Source organism: Salvelinus fontinalis, chromosome 29 (genome assembly GCF_029448725.1).
Source record: "Salvelinus fontinalis isolate EN_2023a chromosome 29, ASM2944872v1, whole genome shotgun sequence".
NCBI lineage: Eukaryota > Metazoa > Chordata > Actinopteri > Salmoniformes > Salmonidae > Salvelinus > Salvelinus fontinalis.
In genome coordinates, this window is record NC_074693.1 from 42,148,151 (window position 1) to 42,162,621 (window position 14,471).

Here is a 14,471-nt window from a genome sequence, read left to right on the forward strand (position 1 = left end):
AGGGAAGAGAATGATCGGGGACAAGTCAAAACCAGAGTCCAAGAGGTAAAGAGTGGGAGACAGGCTCGATGTCAGGGCAGGCAGAAGGGTCAGGCAGGCAGGTACAGAGTCCAGAAAAACAGGCAAAGGTCAAAACTGGGAAGACTAGAAAAAGAGAATAGAAAACAGGATCATGGGGGAAAACATGCTGGTTGACTTGAAAACATATAAGACGAACTGGCACAGAGAGACAGGAAACACAGGGATAAATACACTGGGGAAAATAAGAGACACCTGGAGGGGGTGGAGACAAGAACATATGGGCCTAGATAGAACAAACGCGCACCAGGATGTTCCGATGCATAAAAGCAAAGTTTCATGGTACATAAAATTATAATAAGGCTTACTTGTAAACTGACCATGTTATTGTCATGACGTGGCCCTTTCTGGGTATAGACTGTGCCCCCCCCCCTCTCTCTCTCTCCTACACCCAGGTTCTGTTATCTCAGGTCGTAAATTCCTGGAGAAGACTCTCTCCCCCTGGCACTGCAGAAAGAGACACATAGAGAGAACAAAGGATTTCACATGGCAAACTCCTAAATCCCCAAAATGAGGATTTGATACAAAATGTCCACTTGTGGGAATGGTCTGTGGACACTTAATATGGGTATGACGAGTGTGTTTCATTTGGTGACCTCAGAGAGGACAGAAAACACAAATAACTATATCTCTGAATATATACATTTCTAAATGATGGGGTTTGCATCTAATTATTGTATAAAATTAATGGGTAAAGATTCAACTATTTGTGAAATGATGTAAACCGCTAAGGTTGCAATGGTTGTTGAATTGCTAACCATACTACATTGAGCATTGGCTACACGGGTGGAAATGGTTAAACTCTGAGACTCTCAATCCCGACAGAGCAAATCTTGCGTTCATGTTCAAAGGATTAGCATTTAAATTAATATAATTATCAATTGTGTAGTGTCTCCTTTTGTTCTTTCCCGCCTTTTCAGTCCACACCCACTTCCCTTCGTCCACCAAGCCGTCATATCGGCTTAGCCCACTAGGGAACCTCCCCTATCATTTCCTTGTAACCATATCTACTGTGTTTGTTTACGCAATTCTGTGATTAGTTAGTTAGTAAATAAATGATTAAGACAATTGATGTATGGATGATTCATAGTAAAGGCTGGGTTCGTGCAGATAACCAACAATTTATGACATTTGGAATGAGACTAACGTGAGGTAAAGAATAAATCATTAATTAGAAGACTAATTGATTAGATTTTAAAATATCTGAAGAGTTAAATTACTTTGTAATTTGTAATCTGACGATTTGCCTTGGTGCCCCGACTTTCTAGTTAATTACATTTACATGATTAGTTTAATCACGTAATAATAATTACAGAGAATTGATTTGACAGTCTTCACTTTAATGATGGCAAAGACACAACGTTATTATAGTTCAATAGACGGTGCTACTCTGTTACTAGATAAATTATAACATGATGAACTGGCACAAACTTTAAATACCGGTTTACACAAAACCGAAAGCAACAGTTCGAAAAATGTAAAAAAATTGGTCAAAGTTTTTAACGTTGCTATTGCCTCTTCTTCAACATTGCTCTGATTCCACACCTCTGCCTAGCTTCTCAAGAAACTGCTCCGCCTCGGATGGTGTTTCAAAAATGTAGGAATGATCGCCATGGCGCACTGGGAAAATGATTCCATACCGGATAGCCTTAGCCCGTAGTCGCTGCTTGACACTGTCAAAGCGTTTCTGCTGCTTGTGGACTTCCATGGAGAGATCTGGGAAGAACATAACTTGCCGATTCTTATAGAGTACTCTTCCTTTCGCCCTGACTGCATTCACCACGTGCATCTTATCCTTATAGTTTAAGAACATCCTTATCAGAGCCCTCGGGGGTGCGTTGGGGTTGGATCATGGGCCAGAAATCCGATGAGCTCTCTCAATGATCAAAGGAGAGCGGAGTGGCTGAATCTCCAGAGCCTCGGGAAGCCAACGCTCTAGGAATGAGCAGGCATCGCTCCCCTCAGCGCCTTCGGGGAGATGTACTAGTCTCAAGTTTGATCTCCTGCTGTGGCCCTCCAAATCAACTAGTTTAAAGATAAGCGATTCAACCTTTTCCTTAAGAGCTGTGGTCGTTGCCTGCAGTAATATGTTGTCTTCGGTTCCAGAGATGCGTACCTCAGCCTGAGAGATTTGCCAAGCACATTCTTTGACTTCCTTTTTAACGTTGTCCACTGCAGACAGTACATTTTCAAATTTGATTGAGAATTCTGTACTCATATTTTTGATGGCCTTGAGGATTATCTTCGGAGCTAACGGCACTGCACGTGTTTTTCGCCTCAGTCCCGCTTCCACCACTAGCACATGAAGCTAGCACGGCGCCTTCGTCCTCAGACTCTAAACTTTCACTCGTTAAGTCTGGCTTTTTGTTGTGGCCTATCTTTGTCGGCATTGTGGGTTTCAGAAGCTAATACACTATTACTGCCTTTCCTGGTAGATTAAGGTTAAGGGTGAACTTATTTCAGGATTTATTTCGAATTTGTAGAGGAGCTGAAAAAGATGTGACGATGATTAGATCTGTGCCATACCGGAAGCCCCCTGCTCTGCATTCTTAATAGCACTATCAACAAGGCAGGTCCTACAGGCCCTAGTTTTGCCGCACCTGTACTACTGTTCAGTAGTGTGGTGAGGTGCCACAAAGAGGGACTTAGGAAAAATGCAATTGGCTCAGAACAGGGTAGCACGACTGGCTCTTGGATGTACACAGAGAGCGAACATTAATAATATGCTTGTCAATCTCTCCTGGCTCAAAGTGGAGGAGAGATTGACTTCATCACTACTAGTATTTGTGAGAGGAATGCACCGAGCTGTCTGTTTTAACTACAAGACATGCCACCAGAGGTCTCTTCTCAGTCCCCAAGTCCAGAACAGATTATGGGAGGCGCACAGTACTACATAGAGCCATGACTAAATGGAACTCTATTCCACATCAAGTAACTGATGCAAGCAGTAAAATTAGATTTAAAAAAACAGATAAAAATACACCTTATGGAAGAGTGGGGATTGTGAAGCAACACAAACATAGGCACAGAAACACGCATACAAACACACGATAACATACGCACTATACCCACACACACATGGATTTTGTATTGTAGATATGTGTTAGTAGAGTAGGGGCCAGAGGGCACACACTTAATATGTTGTGAACTCTGTTGTGAATGTATTGTAATGTTCAAAGAAAATGTATAACTGCCTTAATTTTGCTGGACTCCAGGAAGAGTGGGGATCCATAATAAATACTAATACAAATCAAAGTTAAGTTTCAGTGTTCCTCAAGGTTCCGTTCTAGGACCACTATTGTTTTCACTATATATTCTACCTCCTAGTGATGTCATTCGGAAAACACAATATCAACTTTCACTGGTATGCAGACGACACACAGCTGTACATTTCAATGAAAAATGGTGAAGCCCCTTCCCTACCCTGGAAACCTGTGTTTAAGACATATGTTTTTATTTATGTTTTACTTTTAAATTCGGACAAAACAGAGATGCTTGTTCTAGGTCTCAAGAAACAAAGATACCTGACAATGAATCTAGATGGTTGTACAGTCGTCTCAAATAAAACTGAGTAGGACCATCTCGTTACTCTGGACCCTGATCTCTCTTTTGATGAACGTATCAGATATTTAAAGAGACACTTTTTTACAACTTTGTAACATTCCTAAATCTGAAAATGTTTGTCAACAAATTATGCAGAGCAGCTAATCCATGCTTTTATCACTTCAATATTAGACTATGCAATGTTCTACTCTCCGGCTGCCTGGATAAGGCACTAAATAAACTTCAGTGTAAAATAGTGCTAAATACGGCTGCTAGAATCTTGACTAGAACCAAAACATTTGATCATATTACTCCAGTGCTAGCCTTGCTTCCTCTTACGGCTAGGGCTGATTTCAAGGTTTTACTGTTAACCTACAAAGCATTACATGGACTTGCTCTTACTTATCTCTCCAATTTGGTTCTGCCGTACATACCTACACGTATGCTACAGTCACAAGATGCAGGCCTTCTTACTATTCCTAGAATTTCCAAGCAAACAGCTGGAGGCAGGGCTTTCTTAATTTTTCTGGAATGGTCTGCCGATCCATCTGAGAGACCCAAACTCGCTCTTAACCTTTAAGTCTTTACTGAAGACTCATTACTTCAGTAGGTCCTGTAATTGAGTGTAGTCTGGCCCAGGGGTGCGAAGGTGGATGGCAAGGCATTGGAGTGATGAATCATCCTTGATCTCTCTGCCTGGCCGACTCCCCTCCCACTGGGATTCTCTGCCTCTGACCCTATTACAGGGGCCAGAGTCACTGGCTTGCTCATGCTCTCCCATGCAGTGGGGGAGATCTCTACCTTGTCTCAGGGTAGTAAGTTAGTGGTCTGTTGATATCCCTTTGGTGTTGTGGGGGCTGAGCATTGGCAAAGTGGGTGGGGTTATATCCTGCCTGGTTGGCCCTGCTCGGGGGTTGATAGCCCACCCCCCACCCCCCCCCCCCGTCTCAGTCGCCAGTTTCTATGCTGCAATAGACTATGTGCTGGGGGGGGCCAGGGTAAGTCCTTTCTATTTGGGGTAATTCTCCTGTCTTATCTGGTGTCCTGTGTGATCTTCACACTTACTACACTTTTGGTAAAAATACTGTCAGCTAGACATATTACTCAAATGTAAACTTGTGTACTTGCTACGTCTCGACCGCTGCCTCTGGAGATACTGCGCGACACTTGCCCGACAGTTGCCCCACTTGAAGCAAGGCAGTGTAAATAAAATTGTCTCGTTGAGCAAATACCACTATAGTCATAGCAGAGCAATGTTTTTGAAACAGCTGAAATGTATAGACATTTCCTATTATTTGAGACTTGTAGTGAGTTTGTAGCTGAAATTGCAGCAACAGCCTTTTACATTCAGAAATTGTTGCAGTAGCTGTCGGCTGCACGAGCCACCAAAGCATGTCAAATGTATATCAGACAAATAAGATATGTTTTTTCATTCGTAACATTGTGTGGTGATTTCAAAGGTGGCACCACTGGTCACAGAGAGGTGGGCGGGGAATTGGTAATAACTTATTTTTTAACAAATTTTGTACATAATGTGGCTGCTACCATCTCTTATGACCGAAAAGAGCTTCTGGACATCAGAACAGCGGTTACTCATCTCGAACTGGACAAAGATTTAAAAAAATTAAGAGTCTGACGTGAAGGATGTACTGCTTTCTCGAGAACAGGCCCAAATCCCCATGATTTGCATGAAGAAAATATGGAAAAAAAAGGGGCGGAGGTCGGGTTGCCTTCTGAGAATTTGTAGGCGAGTGAGTAAACCTCGACTACCATCTGTTCTATTGGCCAACGTGCAATCACTGGAAAATAAAATGAATGCTCTACGATTCAGACCATCCTACCAACAGGACATTAAAATCTGTAATATATTACGTTTCACCGAGTCGTGGCTGAACGATGACACGGATAATATAGAGCTGGCTGGGTTTCCTGTACATCAGCAGGACAGAGAAGCTACGTCTGATTAGATGAGAGGCGGGGGTGTGTGTCTATTTGTCAATAACAGCTGGTGCGCAATGTCTAATATTAAAGAAGTCTCGAGGTATTGCTCGCCTGAGGCAGAGTACCTCATGATATGCTCTAGACCACACTATCTACCAAGAGAGTTCTCATCTATATTATTCGTAGCAGTCTATTTACCACCACAAACCGATGCTGGCCCTAAGACCACACTCAATGAGCTGTATAAGCCCATAAGCAAACAAGAAAATGCTCATCCAGAAGCGGCGCTCCTAGTGCCCGGGGACTTTAATGAAGTGCTTTGAAAGGCTCATGAAGTGCTTTGAAAGGCTGATCATGGCTCACATTAACACCATCCTCCCAGAAACCCTAGACCCACTCCAATTCGATAACCGCCCCGAACAGAACCACAGATGACGCAGTCTCAATCGCACTCCACACTGCCCTTTCCCACCTGGGAAAAGGGAACACCTATGTCTTCCTGAGTGCCGCAGCGGTCTAAGGCACTGCATCTCAGTGCAAGAGACATCACTAGAGTCCCTAGTTCGAATCCAGGCTGTATCACATCCGGCCGTGATTGGGAGTCCCATATTGCGGCGCCCAATTGGCCCAGCGTCGTCCGGGTTTGGCCGGGGTAGGACCTCATTGTAAATAAGACTTTGTTCTTAACTGACTTACCTAGTTAAATAAAGGTTAAATAAAAAATAAAAAATGTGAGAATGCTGTTAATTGACTACAGCTCAGCGTTCAACACCATAGTACCCACAAAGCTCATCACTAAGCTAAGGGCCCTGAGACTAAACACCTCCCTCTACAACTGGATCATGGACTTCCTGATGGGCCGACCCCAAGTGGTATAAGGGTAGGCAACAACACATCTGCCACGCTAATCCTCAACACTGGGACCCGTCAGGGGTGCATGCTTAGTCCCCTCCTCTACTCCCTGTCCACCCATGACTGCGTGGCCTAACATTTTTCCAACACCATCATTAAGTGTTGACACAACAGTGGTATGATCACCGACAACGATGAGACAGCCTATAGGTAGGAGGTCAGAGACCTGGCAGTGTGGTGCCAGGACAACAACCTTTCCCCCCCTCAGGAGACTTAAAATAGTTGGCATGGGTCCCCAGATCCTCAAAAGGTTCTACGACAGCACCATCGAGAGCATCCTGACCAGTTGCATCACCGCCTGGTATGGCAACTGCTTGGCATCCGACCATAAGGCGCTACAGAGCGTAGTGTGTAGGGCCCAGTACATCACTGGGGCCAAGCTTCCTGACATCCAGGACCTATATAGTCATAGACTGTTCTCTCTGCTACCGCACCGCAAGCGGTACCGGGGCGCCAACTCTAGGACCAAAAGGCTCCTTAACAGCTTCTACCTCCAAGCCATAAGACTGCTGAACAATTAATCAAATGGCCACCGGACTATTTACATTGACCCCCCCGTTGTTTTTACACTGCTGCTACACACTGTCTATCATCTATACATAGTCACTTTACCCATAACTACATGTACAAATTACCTCGACTAACTTGTACCCCCACACATTGACTTGGTACCGGTACCCCGTGTATAAAGCGTCATTATTGTTATTTTATTGTGTTACTTTTTATTATTTTTTACTTTAGTTTATTTAGTAAATATTTTAACTCTATTTCCTGAACTGCATTGTTGGTTAAGGGCTTGTAAGTAAGCATTTCATGGTAAAGGTCTACACTACACCTGTTGTATTCAGCGCAGGTGATAAATACGATTTGATTTGATGCTAACCTAACCACGTCCGGACCCTAGTTGTAGCGTATGACATATATACAACAGCTGGAAAACACAAATAATGTACAACATTTTATATGGATTAAATGGGCTATGATGGGAACAGATCATTTTTCTAATCAGGTCATATAGTTTTTAAGAAAAACTCCTGGCCCGTGAGAGGATAAAAACAATAAAACCCTTTTCACAGACAGAGTGAAACAAATGCGATTGGACAGGGATCATCAAGCACAGTCACGGGCCGATTTTTATTCTTGAGATGATGGTCGGGGGGCCGGAACATAATTACTAATCATTTGTAGACTGCTAGAATCCCAAACAGATATAACGTTTGACTTAAACATAATCATTTCAAACCTTCCTTACATTTGTATACGATCACGTCTCTCTATTATGCGTGGCATTATTTGGGAACAGATTTCTTACATTAAAATCACTTGGAGCTGATTTCTTGGTGTCTTGTATGTCCAACCGAAAACGTGGGGGGGGGCCAAATAAAACCACCCGCGAGACGCCAGTTGGGAAACCCTGATGTACGTCTTTGCATCTGTAATTAAAAAGATACCTATAGAGTGGCATCACTATTGTGGGGATTGATTCATTCCAGTCAATAATTTTTTACTATTGAATGGATGTGTGAATATAAACCAAATTTGATCACATTTTCTCAGAACACAAATAAATGGGCCTATTTTAGGTTAAATACATAGCTCAGGCTATAAAAACATGACGTTGCGATTTTATTTAATAAAAACATGTTGGTGGTGGTTGTGAGCTTCCATATAAAACAGCTTGAGGCGGGGAATTCACTTATACCCACAATTTCCGTTGTTTTTACCACGTAATGACTTGCATGATATTGATAAAAATGAAGCCTGGTTTGTCGTAATTTTGTAAGGTCTGCCTACTGTACTTTTATATTCCTATTGTCTACACATGAATTGTTGCATTATTCAAAAGTGTAATGTGGTTTGGTTGCATTAATCAATAGTGTAATATATTTTAGAAAAACAGTTTCAGTAATTTTTGTAAATTTGTGCTTACTGGCTGGTGGCTACTGTGATATTTACTGTCAATTTGAGCTGTGGACCATGTCGCGTTGCCAGCCACAACGAAAGGTAAGGCAAGGATCTAATGTGATTTGACAAGTAGAATTCTCTTTCGCCACCCCCGCTCCTCAGACTCTCCTTCATATCTGGTAGCGGGAATAGGGCCTCAGGCATGCTCCTTCTTCTTCTCCTCCTCTCTCTCTGATGCTTGCAACTCCAGAATAGTGGATTATTTTCCTAGGACCACCTGTGTGTTAAATGTATGCAAGCATGACTGTAAGTTATTTTGGATAAAAGCGTCCACTAAATGGCATATCCCACTGCTCACACACTGGTTGAATCGATGTTGTTTCCACGTCATTTCAATTAAATTGCGTTAAAACCAACGTTGAATTCATGTCTGTGCCTAGTGGGATATTATTATATTATCGTACTACATCAGAACCCAAAATACGATGTTCGTAAACAAAGTAAATGCAAATAGGCCTCAAATGATTCAAAATATCATTTGGATATCAGTCCTTGCATCCATAACACTTTCTATGAATTTGACCACGTAATGAGAGTTGTTACATTTCTCCAGCCACATCCTTAAGCTTTTTACCAAAATGGGTGGGAAATATGCTTTGTTATTGTTTCTACTGCTGGCTGCTGCTTTAAGCCCTGAGCACAAATCTATATTCAAAGCTTTCTCTATAACGATATGAACAAACTCCTTTTCTACTCGGAACGCTACATCAATCAACACCGCCTACTTATTCACTATCAATGATGTGTAACTGTTTTACTATGCAACACTGTGCGTCTCCCACAGTTCTCCCCCTGCGAGTAGATAGACAGGTGCACCTGGGTTTCCATATTCCCTGCTGTAGCCTCTTAGCACTCAGCTGCCATCCAGCATTGTCAGCTCATTAGGCTACATCAGCGACTGATGTGGGAACCCAATGGCGCTCTGCAACCCTTAAGTATGTTGAGATAATGGACCGAGCAGATAGCATGTGATGTGTAATCTAATGATTAGCTAGGAACACAGTTAGTTTTGTACTGAAGGCGGTCCAAGTGGAGGATGATGTCAGTATAAGTTGTAATTACAATGTGCATGAAAGGTGCATGGCACTGGCAACATATGAATTGTACTTTAGTGAGATGTTATGACATCTTGTTCTTCTCATGGTTGCTATGAAGGGGTAAAGGCAGGACCATTACGATGTCCATATTAGGACCTCCTCATGTACAACAAACTCCTTAAGTAAAGTCAAGTGTTTACCAATCCAGGCAGTGTCAGACACCAGTGTAGACTACACGTGACCAGCTCAATGATGAGAAGCACCATCAGTGATACAGAGAACATGTGTAAAGGTGCTGCAGCAGCCTCTCCAATTGCTATTGCAGTCTATGGAATTAGCCAGTGCAACACCGGCGAGATCCAACTGTGCCTCTGAGGCCAAGCGTACTTTAGCGGCGCCGCTCCCCCTTGACTCTCCTCACTCTCCTTTGATCCCCGAGAGCTGACTGTCTGCCAATTGGCAGTGGGTGGAGAGCCAAACAATTTATGGGAGGCAAAGCTGTGAATGAATTTGTTCTAAGGCAGCATAAAGTATTGATCCAACGGACAGCTCATTTGCGCCTGCCTGGGGGTCGACCTTGCTTCTCCCAGGCCTCTTCTATATGCAGTGTATTTTACTTCCCAGTTAATGTCTTTCAATTGAGGGTAACATGGCCTTGGAAGACTGTTTAGATGTTTATTTACTGGTGGGGTGAGACAGGGATGCTCTTTGTCTCCTTCCCTGTTGTGGTACCGCGGAGTCCCCCTTCTTTCTCCCTCATCCATCCACTACACTGACTACAGTGACTCCAGCCATGATGCCCTGAAATAAATTAATTAAAAGATGTGCCCTGGCCGAATAAATAAATAATTAATTAAAAGATGTGCCCTGGCCGAGTCTCTATAGGAAGGGCAAGGGATCCCCCTGAGCTAGATGCTGCTAGATATATGCAAGACAAATACGTGGCTATCTATCCAAAATGTAATGTGTGTATATATAAAAAATACCATGTATGTAAAATGTATATGTAACAAAAAAGCTGTAAAATCAAAAAACATTTTTGATTTTACAGCTTTTTTGTTACATATACATAAAGACATTTTTAGATTAGCCACTAAATAAATTATAAATAGAAAAGACCCATGTTGCAGCAAAAAAACTGCTTAGAAAGAGCTGATGGTGAATCATGAGTCCTTTTCAGACAATTATTCAACGAACATTTGCAGAGAGAAAGACAAAGAAATCACAAAAAGGCTATACAAATAATAATATACAAGGCAATCTCATATTACCTAAAACACAGGCTAATTCTATCCAGCTAACATTGACTCTAAATTTGTTTAGTAACACTTGACATTTCCCTTTATACATTACATTTATTAAAATGTTGCTGCCACTTGTACAATGTTTTGTAAAAAAAACTGTAAAGAAAACAAAAAGTGGGTTTATAATTACCTTCATGTAAAGTGTTATCATTGGTTTTGTGGATCTATCATAATACACACATTTCCGGAAATGACTGTGCTGCGGGAGTGCTGTGGACACAGCTTAGATATTATTGCGGCCACTTCAGAATTCCTCCGTGCTTTTGTCATGGCGACCAGTGTAGTGGCAATGTGCTCTGCTCTTCTGACTCCTCCAGGCGTCACCTCTCTGTTCAATATGCATGACTTGGTTTCGTCTCCACAGTTAGGTCCAGACACTGATGCACCGTTGAATCACTCAAATCCTTACCATTTCACAGACCGAGGGGAAAATCGATAGACAAGAAAAACATGGGATCTATAATGAAAACACCTATGACATCGTGATGTGTGAGCATGAGTGTGTGTTGATTGTTTTAGTGTGTGCATGTGAGGTGGTAGGTGGGGCGGCCTGTGTGTGTGTGTGTGTGTGTGTGTGTGTGTGTGTGTGTGTGTGTGTGTGTGTGTGTGTGTGTGTGTGTGTGTGTGTGTGTGTGTGTGTGTGTGTGTGTGTGTGTGTGTGTGTGTGTGTGTGTGTGTGTGTGTGTGTGTGTATTTTAAAGAGAGAGTGGGAGGGAGGGCCTTAGAAGGGTTTAGTGTGTCTAGACAGAGAACATGACTGCATTTCATTTTGTGAGTGTGGAGAGATTGTGAAATGAAAGTGAGTAGCCTACAGTTTTTGTTCTTGGAAAGGAAATGAAACAGCAAAATAACACGTGTCAAGCAGAGAAATGGGCCAGTCTTTGGATTTGTATAAAAAGTTGCATTTCATAAAGCTAAGGCATTGGGCTGTGGACCTAACTGTTCTGTAAACACAGGAGCAACTCGGGATAACTTTAAGGTGGTTGGTTCAAAATGAAGTCAGGTAATGGCTAGACATTTATTCTGCAACCTGTTACAATGTAAGCAACCTCAACCCCTTAGTGCCTGACTGCATATTCTTAACCAATCCAACCAGGTTAACTCATAGACATTTATTTGATAGATTTGTTACAACAAATTCCACTTTTTCAATAATAATTGAAAAAAGAAACTCACTCTGGCCCCCTTGTTTGCGCCACATGCAAACCAGCTTTGTTCTTGAGACATCTCATGGAGATTTGTGTTGTGCTTTTGGTACTGTCCTAATGGATATTTTTTATATTTGATACTCCTACCTAACAATGTGCAGAAGGAATCAGCAGGTAGCTGAATTTTCATGCTCTGCTTTAAAGGGGTTGTAATTTGAATCCAAAGCCCCAGATGGAATCGGATTCCAGAAATAGACCTACATTGACATTGTCTACCTTTGAAAAAGCGAGAGTTTTTGCTCAGCTCCCTTTGTGAAATACCCCTCTGGTTGAAATCTCTCGGCGTCATTGTGCTCCTTACCTTGCCCTCAAACTTTGGGCCGAGCTTTGCTTTTGGTGGAAGACTTTCATCTTGTTGCTTTCACCGGGGATTCCTGCAGCCCACAGCTTCAAAGGGGAAGGAAACAGAAATGGAGGTAAACAGAAAGAGAGTAGAGGCTGAGAGGAGAGTTCTCAAGAGGAGCTGATGCCTGTCTCCCTCATGATCCGTCCACACACTCACAACATGATGAAAGAGCATCACTAGAGAGAAACGTCCTTTTAGATGCCTTGATGATTTAACCATTTCGCTGCATTTACCTGGTTGTCAATACTTTGAGCTGTATGATCGCATGTATCCAACACATGTATTCAACACACAGTATTGACATCCTTGTATTCAACCGTCAACTAGGTAGTGTACAGCGATTGTGCTTTTGTATTTTGCAGTAGCTTTGGTTCAAAACACAATGTGATCCCAAAGAACAGCATGTGCTATTTTTCAAGCCCAGTATTCAGAATCCCTTTTGCTGTGGCTGGGGCTTTACAGTCTTTTTATATTTGCACAAAGCCACAGAACGATTTGAGCCTTTCTCCTTCAGAAGTCTGGAGAAAATTGCAGTCTTTAAAAGTGAAAAATAAGCCAGCCTTTAATCGATGCTGCATCCAACTGTCCGGAAATAGCATTTTCAGTGGTGTTTTTTTATCTCAGGAAGAGTTTCAGAAAATCAATCACTGTAACATTATAATCAGCAGCACTATAGGACTTTTACTGTGATTTCATATTGAAAGCGTCAAGGGGTTGACTTTGAAGGGGACTGAAACTCCAGGGCCACTCGGGACTTCATAGGTTCTTTTCCTCTAATGGTTTGTTTACATAGATTTCTTTTTTCATCACTTGTCTTTTTTTGGCATCGTTGTCAAGTCTCTCTGCATCTAGGGGCATGTTTTTCTCTGTCGCTGGATATGAGTTTCATTCTCCCCCCAGTCTTACATTGTCATCTGGATGTGCTTATTGAAGACCAATGTCTTTGATGATTTCCTTCATAAAAATCTGTAACAGCTACCCAATTTGTAGATCATGCAGAGAAGAGAGAGAAGACAAATCATGAGAAATATTCTAGCATGGCAATTCCTGGGAGTTGTCTTGTGCATTTTTATTTTACCTACAGTAACTTCTGCAAAACAGCAGCTTTGGCTCAAGCCACATGAACAAGCAAAGTGGGCAGAAGTGCTTATACGGAGTGGACCATTCACTCATTACGGTTCTCAACCCAGCCCCAGAGGAGAGCTGAGGCAATCATAGGCCTTTCTTCGTATTATAGTTCCTAAAACCAAAACTATCATCATAACATTTATACGGGAGGGGGACTTAAATGCACCTTACCTCTACAGGAGAAAACACAAAAATCGACTTGCTTAGAACCCCTCAACCTTCCCGGATGTGAGAAACACAGACCCAACTTTGACCTATTGACAGACAGCCATCGTTTGCACAAGTCAGATGTTTTCCGCGTGTGTGTGTGTGTGTGTGTGTGTGTGTGTGTGTGTGTGTGTGTGTGTGTGTGTGTGTGTGTGTGTGTGTGTGTGTGTGTGTGTGTGTGTGTGTGTGTGTGTGTGTGTGTGTGTGTGTGTGTGTGTGTGTGTGTGTGTGTGTGTGTGTGTGTGTGTGTGTGTGTGTGTGTGTGAGAGAAAGAGAGAGTGTATTACCTCACACACGCTGAAGCTAGGCGGCGGGGAGGTCATGTTCCGGTGCTCCCGACCCTTTCACTTTCCCAGAGCTGCTTGCTCGAGACACAGAAAACGAATCCTAGCACGTCAGCCGAGGCACTGGAGGAAATCATCAGGATCCAGTCAGACGGCTGCATTAGAATAGCTCATGAAATTGTCTCCCGAGTGGCGCAGCGTTCTAAGGCACTTCATCGTTGTGCTGCGGCATCACTCTCTAACGACTCCTTGTTGTGGACCGGGCGCCTTCAGGCTGACTACGGTCGTGAGTTGAACACACATTGGTGCAGCTGGCTTCCGGGTTAAGCGAGCAGGTGTTAAGAAGCGCGGTTTGGGCGGGTCATGTTTCAGAGGACGCATGTCTCGACCTTTGCCTTTCCCCAGCCAGTTCGGGGAGTTGCAGCTGTCGTGACGTTGTATTAGTTAATGTGGCGACTGTTGCTCATCGAATGATTACACGTTTCTAATTACGTGAATAACTGAATCAAGCAATTATT

At 42.8% G+C, this 14,471-nt stretch overlaps 1 long non-coding RNA gene across 1 annotated transcript; it reads right to left on the minus strand.

The window, feature by feature from the left end:
* Positions 1-404: 404 nt before the first annotated feature.
* LOC129827265 (uncharacterized) lies at positions 405-14,244 on the minus strand. The gene is made up of 3 exons (XR_008755096.1): positions 13,957-14,244; positions 12,290-12,375; positions 405-525 (listed from the first exon to the last, which is right to left on the minus strand). It is a non-coding gene; the product is annotated as an uncharacterized LOC129827265 (long non-coding RNA).
* Between the last annotated feature and the right edge of the window lie 227 nt (positions 14,245-14,471).